At 36.8% G+C, this 8696-nt stretch overlaps 1 pseudogene; it reads right to left on the bottom strand.

Annotated features, from left to right (window-relative positions):
- Positions 1 to 8174: 8174 nt before the first annotated feature.
- LOC102481760 (small integral membrane protein 15-like) lies at positions 8175 to 8405 on the bottom strand (annotated as a pseudogene).
- Between the last annotated feature and the right edge of the window lie 291 nt (positions 8406 to 8696).

Raw genomic sequence — 8696 nt, 5'->3', positions numbered from 1 at the left:
GGAAAGAGAGCTTCTTCCATAAATGGTGCTAAGGAATTGGACATCCATAGGCAGAAGAATATAGATATGTATCTTTCACAGTATACAAAAATCATCTCCAAATCTACTAGAGACTTAAACATAAGACCTAAAACAACGATGATACTAGAAGAAAATGTAAGTAAAACACTTCAGGATATTGGTACTGGCAAAGAGCAGTTCATGAATAAAACCTCAAAAGTCTAGGCAACAAAAGTAAACATAGAAAAATGGTATGCTATCAATCTAAAAAGCTACTGCACAACAAAGGAACCAGTCAACAGAGTGAAAAGATAACCCACAGAATGTGAGAAAATGTTTGCCTGCTATCCATCTGACAAGATTAGTAACTAGGACATATAAGAACTTCAAACTCAATGGCAAACACATACACACACACACACACTCACAAATATGATTTTTACAAAGGGCAAATGAACTAATTAAAGTTTTCAAAAGAAGACATACAAGTGGCAAACGAATTCATGAAAAAAAATGTCCATTAATATTAAGGAAATGCAGATCAAATCCACACTAAACTATCATCTCACACCAGTTAGGATGGTTAATATCAATAATAACACATGTTAATGATGGTGTGGAGAGAGGAGCACCCTGTTACACTGCTGGGAATGTAAATAGTACCGCCATTATGGAAAATCAGAGTTTTCTCAAACAACTAAAATAGAACTCCTGGGTGATCCACTACTATGTGTATATTTAAAGGAAAGTAAATTAGTGTGTTGCAAAGGTATTTGCATCCCAGTGTTTACTGCAGAACTATTCACAACAGCCAAGATATGGAATCAATGTTAAGTGTTTATCGACAGATGGATGGATAAAGAACATGTGATACATAAGTAAAATGGAATGCCATTCAACCATTTAAAAGGATGGAATTCTCTTATTTGACACTGAATGGGCAAACCTGGAAGATTGTATGTTAAGTGAAATAAGCAAGGCACAGAAAGAAAAATGCTACTTGTTCTTCCCAATATGTATAAATTGAGGAAATGGCCTCCTAGAAGTAGAGGGATGAACAATGACACCTAGAGGAGGGGAAAGATTGGGTGTGGATAGAGAGATGTTGTGAACATGAACATCTCTAAAATTACAGGTAGAAGAAACTATGTCCAGTGTTATAATATACCAAGTGGAGAATATAGATGGCAACAATTTGCTGTGTATCTCAAAAAAAGGTAAGATTTTGGGTGCTCCTAATACAAATAATGATAAATTGTTGAGATTATACATATGCTAATTATTCCTAATTAATCATTATCATTATATTCTCATACTGTAAAGTCATATTGCCCTTCCATAATTATGTACAATTATAATAAGTTAATAAAAATTTTTTTTAATTAAGATAATCAGTTTAATTCAAAGATGTGATGAAGAACTTTCTCTGGTGAAGACTGCTGACCCTTGAAAGGCAATTATGACACAATGGTGGAATTTAGAGTTTGTTTTGGCTCTGTTGCTGAATTGAGTAACCTTAAACCAAATATTTAAGCTCAAATCTTTTCATCAAATCTTTGTCTATCAAAGGAATGTGTTAGCTTAGATAATCTGTATGGTTTCTTAATATGGTTTCTTGGAAAGAAAACACTGTAAAGTAACCGTAATGTAAAATGTGATCCTCTATGCTGAAGGAAGTAAAGTGATAGGGAATCAATGACTTCAGATTTTAAAACAATACATATAACCAATCAGATTAATTGAAATAGGCTTAATAAAATTATTGTTATTAGTGATAGAGAATGTTTGATGAGGTTTTTCATGGAGGGGGTTGTAATTCTGATGTTTAATTTTCCACTATATATTGCCCATGTGGACATGGGCTAGGTAAAACTGGATCCACTTGATCAGGTGGGTTTACAAAAATTCAGTCTAATGTGCAGGTAAAAAGTCCTTCAAGTAGTCATTTAGATACAGTTACATAAAAAGCAATTCTGAAATCAGCCCACGTTGACCAGAACAGATAATCTGAGTAAAGCCCGTGTGTAACAGGTTAAGAATATTTAGAAACAAACAATCTCATTTGAAATATCAGAACCTGTTTTTTTCTTTACAAATACAGAACAAGAAATGTTTTCTAAATGGATTCAGATGACAAATGAACCTCTCTCCACTCTGAATCACATTCTGTTTTTGCAAAAATCTTATTGCAGATACACTGCCATTGGGTTGTCCAAAAATTCAACTAATTTTAAGCAAGACTAGCTCTTCCTTCTCCTCCTCACAAATGATCACTCAGCCATTACCTTCCCCAAAAGTATTGGTGCCAAGAAAATGCCTTTCCAGAAAGCAACATTTTTTCATTAATAACCATTTCTTGTGACATACAGAAATCAGCAGATCCCATTTGGTGTCTGATGTGACACACTGACAAATAAAGGGCAGGCCCCAAATGTATACCTTTCACTGCCTGCCCAGAGCTCCAGGCATGCCAAGTTTGAGCAGCTTTGGATTTTGTTTAATTCGGTGCATTGTGCAGCTCATCAGCCCTTGGCAGTTTGTATCTTCCCATTGCTTTAGCAAAGCTATGTTTGCTGTTGTTGTTGCTTTCACTCCAAGAATTCTAATTATAGTTACGACAACAAAGCAACTCACATATTTGTGTCACCTTCTAGATTTCCATTTCTCACCATCAAAACAAATAAATATCTCAGTCTGTTAAAAATGGCACATTTTACAAATAATTGCCTTCATAAAAGCTGTCATGTAACTATGCCATTAGCATTGAATGTGTATGGTTCTATTGCCTTAAACACTGAAACCAGAGATATTTTCTGGGAATTTGCTAGTAAGTCGCTTTTTGGAAGAAAACTTGTGAAACAATGGTTTAGACTCAATATTTTTAAAGGGGTATTCCAATAAAATATCTTTGAATTTATTAATCTAATCCCTGACCCATGAATGCATTGAAGTCTTGAAATTAAAGTTGTTAGGATCATACAATAACCTGAGAAAGCAAGAATGATGAATATACTTATTGGCACTTTTTGCTTGCTCTCTCTGGCAATGAATGCAGGATCTTACGTTACCTTAAGTTTTCCTCCTAGCTCTGTCCAAGAAACCTGCAGAGCGTTATGTTTCTTTCATCAGTAGCAAAACAACTGGTAGCATGCTGAAGAATGAAAGAGTTTTCCTGTGTCTTCAATATCGAAATCACTCTAAGACAAAAGCTACCAATAATAATTCATGGATTAAAATCATCACCACCATCATCACTATCACCATCGTCATTGCTCCTCTTTTCACTGCCTATGAAGGTAAGTGTAAGCATCAGGCTAAAAGTTTCCATATACATACTATGGTTTGTTCACAAAGAGAAATGCAAAAATTCCTGCAATATCTATAGGCAAATCTCTTTGCAATGTGAACTTTTCACTCTTCCCATGATGAAGCTGAGTTTATTTTTCCCTCTTCTTGAATCTAGTCTGACCTAGTCCTTATGTTATAGACCAGAATATTATAGAATTGATTCTGTGGGATTTCTCAGCCTTGGTCACATGAGATCCCTGCAATTTCTGTGTATTTCATTTTTGCCCTCTTACCACCTCAGACCACCATGTAAAAAGCCAGGGCTAGTTTCTTGACATACAAGAAACTATGGAGGGGGGGCAGGTTTCAAAATAGGCAAAGCCAGCAAGCTCCATATAACAACCATAAGACATAAAAATGAGGCCATCTTGGACTCTTCAACCCCAAATGACCGCAAGATGAGAGCAGCCACATGAACGACCACAGGCAATGCCACCAAACAAAACTCAGATTGCCAACTCACAAAATCATAAGCAAGGAAATAGTTTTCATTTTTAAGGTACTAAAACTTGGAGTGGTTTATAGTTAGTAAAGAATAACTAAAAGACATTCATTTTTCTGATAAAATCTTCAATGGAACATTGTGTTCTTTCTGGTATATCTAATACATTGCCTTTAGTATCAGTCTGCCATTATAGACTTGAGTATCTCATATTATACAAAGTACTTAGTGGGTAAAACAAAAGTATAAAATACTAGCCTCAAGAAAATGAATGGGAAGTGCGATTGCTGTGAAATAGGAAGTCATCCTCAACAACTGTAATCTCTTTCCTGGGTGTAGAGAGATTGGGTGGCAGGGCTGAGGAATCACATGGAGCTCATTCTCTGATTTCAATTTGATATGAAGGAATCAATCGATCAGATATGAAGGAATTTCAGAAAGTTCCTGGAAAAGTAGAATTGAAGTATGAGTTTTATTTTGGTGCAAAAATATTTGAAGTCCATGTTTAATTTTTTCATAATACATTTTCCATAAACATTTAGAAGATCCCTCATATGTGGGTCAGGAATTTGGAGGTGGAAGGGAGGATCAAATGGTCTGAGTTCTCTTACCACAATTACCACTTAGGTGCCCAAAGACCATTCTTTTTTCCTGAGATTTTCAAGGACTCCAGTCTGTTGAAAGAGTAGCTATCTGCATGGAGAGATTAATAACATGAGCTAGTAGTCCTGAGGCCAACAAGAGTATGCTTCCTGCTGGATGATTACTGGGGCTGCTGGCTAGCATCCTCACTAGTCAGTGGTGATGATGACACAGCCCCTTAACACAGCTGATCCAGCAGTGTTGATTCAGGTAAAGACTGGTTCACCCACATAAAGAGTAGATCATCTTCAGGGTTGGACTAGGCACTTCCAAAGACTGAATAAGTGTATCAATTATTGCTCTAAACCCTTTCTGGAACCAATTTTTAAAGCTCAAGTAAAAAGAATTTGACACTTCCGCTCTCATTTTCTGCCATGATGGACTTTCCCTGAGGCAATGAATGACTAATGACTATCTGCCTGGGTAAGGAGAAGAAATTCAATGAGGAATAGAGAGAAGAAGAAAGTAAATCTCAAAATCTTATACTGCAACATGTATGGTTTAGTATTATTTGAAGGGCTATGGACTTAAGAAAAATTCAGAGAAATTTGAAATCACCCAAAGGAATCAGGAAAAACTTAATGAAAGTAGGTGGGGCATCACCTAATCAATCATGAGCTATTTAAATTATCAGAAATAGAATCAGTATTATAAGATTTTCATGACCACAATATTATCAGTAATCTGGTTGGATGTGGACATTTCTCAGTCTCGTTCTGAGATACATACTAGGTTATAGTTATTCCTAAATGAAGCAATATTCTATGCCTGGCAATTATATATTATATATAATACTTATAAATGATATATTATCTCACTTGACATAATACAGTATTAACTATAAGTTATTTTTATAAGAGGCAGTTTTATCATCCAACCACACTGTCACCAGCCAGATGTACTGATTCTTTTTGGAACTAGTAGGTAGCTTCGCTTTATTTGATTTTGTTTTCTGCTTCATGCCCATACATGATAAGTACTAAGTCTAAGCTGTGCAAGGATAGCAATAGCAATTCACCTCATAAGATTTTCTTAAACCCCTCATTTTTAGTCGTCTCACAATTGAAAAATAATGTTTTCCCCTATGGGTGTCAATGAACCTAAAGATATGGATGTGCCATTTTCAGAGATTCTTGATCCTTTTCACCCTGCTCGTTGCTGCTGACTTTGACTAGATAATAGGACGTCTTACAGGACAAGGTGGTTTCATCCCCCTTCAGCTCTCCTGACACTTCTTTCATATTACTCGGCTCACCTTCAGAGCATGTAGCTCTACTCCTTGCCTTTCTTCCTCCACATTTTGCCAGTAAATTCACCTTTTATTCCAACTCTAAGGCATTTCTTCATCCCATAGAACTTATAAACGGGTGCAAGGCTGCAAAATTCTATTTTTTTTTTAATCAAGTGAGGTTACATTCCACCTAGGATGTGGAAAACTTAAGAGAGAATTACTCTCACTCACAAGAAAATATTAGGTCATCAAAAAAGTCATAATGTACTTTTCTGTGCAAAAATGTGTCATGACTTTCCTGACAACCCAATGCCATATGAATCATCTACCAAATTGTAACTTTTCTTGATCCCAGCAGAGAGCTGAGATCCACCCTGAAATCTCAGGGAAGTCAGGCACCGCTAGAGGAAAAAAAGGCATAAGCACTAACTTGCATGCTGCTCTAGACTTGGAAAGAAGAATCCCTTATCTAGTGGATAAAGACTGATGGGAACCAGCAGGAGAATACAGAATTTGTAGCAACTGCAGACCCATTACACCTTCAGTTGGTGGTAGAAGTGTAATAAAACCTGCAGTAATCAGCACACAGGTGAAAACCTACTGTGGGTAAATGAAATGAAACCTACTGTGGGTAAATGAAAATGTCCATACCTTGGAGAAAGGTAGAGGACTTCTCTTTCTGAGAAAAGGGCAGGGTCACTAAAAAAATCTCCACTCCAGATACCAGAGGCTGGACTAGGACAAGAGAATAGTTTCCACCACCCCTACCTCATCAACACAGAGGAATAAGCAACAGCTAGCTGTGTGTCACTGAGGGCGGAGCAAGGGCATAGGGAAAGCGCCCCTAAGGTACACCCACAAAGAGAAGGCCTAAAGCTCAGGACTGAGGAGAACCTGAAGAATAAAGCCCTCCAGCAATCCAGTCCTCAGCCTAAGAAAAAGGCAATAGGAATTTGACACTGGTGGTACCCTGAAGGTAACAGAGTAATAACAAAATTCAAACTGGGCTCAGCTCCTAGTGAGATTAACAAAGCCTTTCATTTTGTGGACTGGAAGAGAAGGTGTTGCCATTTTTTATTTTTCAATACAAAGGTATCAAATTTATTTCAGTATCTAGTTTCGTTTTTAAATTAGTCATTTGACAATTTTTGTAACTTAAAATACATTATGAAAGGTGCAGAAAATATTAATAAGCTATTAAATATTGACTGGATACAATTACTGGACCATGCATGTATGAAGGCCATGTTTAATAGTTAAAAAGTTTCAGTTTCACAACTCAAGAATACATTTAGCTTTTACCTCTACGTACAGCACATATTCATTTTTGTCATAATCACTACTATGGTTAAGAAAATTTTTCCAAATGTAAGCCTTTCTTTACCACTATGAAGTACAACTAAGAGTTCTTTAAAAGAGATTTGAGATTGTAATTTCCACTATGAACCTACTTGATAAAAAGTGTAAGACATCACTACCACATGAAGATGAAAAGAAGAATGGCATGCAAAAGGGGTGACTTTATATCAGTCCACGACCTGTTTAAGACATGGTAACTATTTCACAGTTCTACTAAGCACAAGAATAAACCGATTCAAAGATACTTAAGGCATTTGGCATTTTTACTGCAAGCTTTAAATCATAGTGTTATTCTTCTCAACAAGTCATCTCTAAGAAAGTGGCAGTGTTCCTAAGTACAAACGCCATTATCTAGTAGGTGGTATTCTACAGAGTCAAGGTAATTTTTCATAAAATTAGTTTTACAAAAATGTAGAATGTCTGGATAATTACCAGTTGTCTCAAAGGCTAAAATCAGAAAGATGCAGAAAATATTATTTTTGATTAATATTATTTTACTTTGAGAAAAGCGGAAATGATTCTATGCCAAGAAACAAGTAATAATGATAAAAGATGTGATTATGTATCTCTTAAGTGAAACCATACTTTTCACCTTGGAGATGACAATTCTTTTACATTCTTAATTTCCTTTGTCCAGAACAGGATCCCATTTTAAATCATTATTTGTTTTATTTAACTATATTTATTATTATTATTTTGATTGATATCAGTTTGATTAATGAGAGACAGAGAAAGAGGGGGCGTAGTACAAAAGCAAGCCACCAGGTCTAGGACTTGAACCACAGTTGGCCATGTGGGAGTCCAGCACCTTTAACCACCACGCCATCTGCCAGCCCTAAACCATTATTTGAATGGAGTTCATCATCTTGTCTTTTTCTTCACAGGATGATTTCACCTCAATATAGAAGCTGCTAAATGGCAAATGACCAAGTCATGCCACAACAAATGCTAATTTACAGTAACCGTCAACAGACACCAACAAACTACACCCAAGCCTAAAAGTTACTCGGAACATGAGTATTCCTTATGATCCATCCATCACATTTCATTTCTTAAATAATGCTTTCATGAAAGCCAAAGGAGAAACCTTTGAAGAGTCCTTCCACAGCCGCATAATTTCTCAAATGATTTGTCACTGGTTACAGAACCTGTTCATTCCTTCGATCCTTGTTTAATCATTTGGCTTTTGACAATATTTTCTTGATATTTGTTTCTTCTTTTGCTCCTGCTCCCATGCCTCAACCATCTTGGCCAGTTTCCAGGACAGTACAACACTCGCTAGGACAGTGGAATAAGGGCCAGAATATCTGTTGGAAGGAAGCAGCATGGGTCCTTTGCAGCCCATTCCACAATATATTCAGCCTAAGTCTTTATGTCAAACATCTTTGCAGCCCTTAGGAAAACTTATGTTGAGTGATGATCTCTCACTGTTCTGGGATTATTGGTGACCCAGTAACAACTTCAGATAACCCTTGATTATTATCTTCTTAGACCCACCATACACCCTGGAAAGGTTTAAATTCCTAACTTGGTCATCAGCCTATGGGGGTCACAGTTCATCCCCGCCCTTTGGCCTTGGCAAGCATGGGGCTGGGCAGGCAGAGTCACAGGGCCCAGGGACCCTGGAATTCTAGGTCAGCCCGCCATGCCTTGTTGCTCCTACCTTGCGGGGCT

This window comes from Tupaia chinensis, unplaced genomic scaffold (genome assembly GCF_000334495.1).
Source record: "Tupaia chinensis unplaced genomic scaffold, TupChi_1.0 Scaffold000098_2, whole genome shotgun sequence".
Lineage (NCBI taxonomy): Eukaryota > Metazoa > Chordata > Mammalia > Scandentia > Tupaiidae > Tupaia > Tupaia belangeri.
Note: the sequence above shows the minus strand (reverse complement) of the source record. Positions and strands in the feature narration are given on the sequence as shown.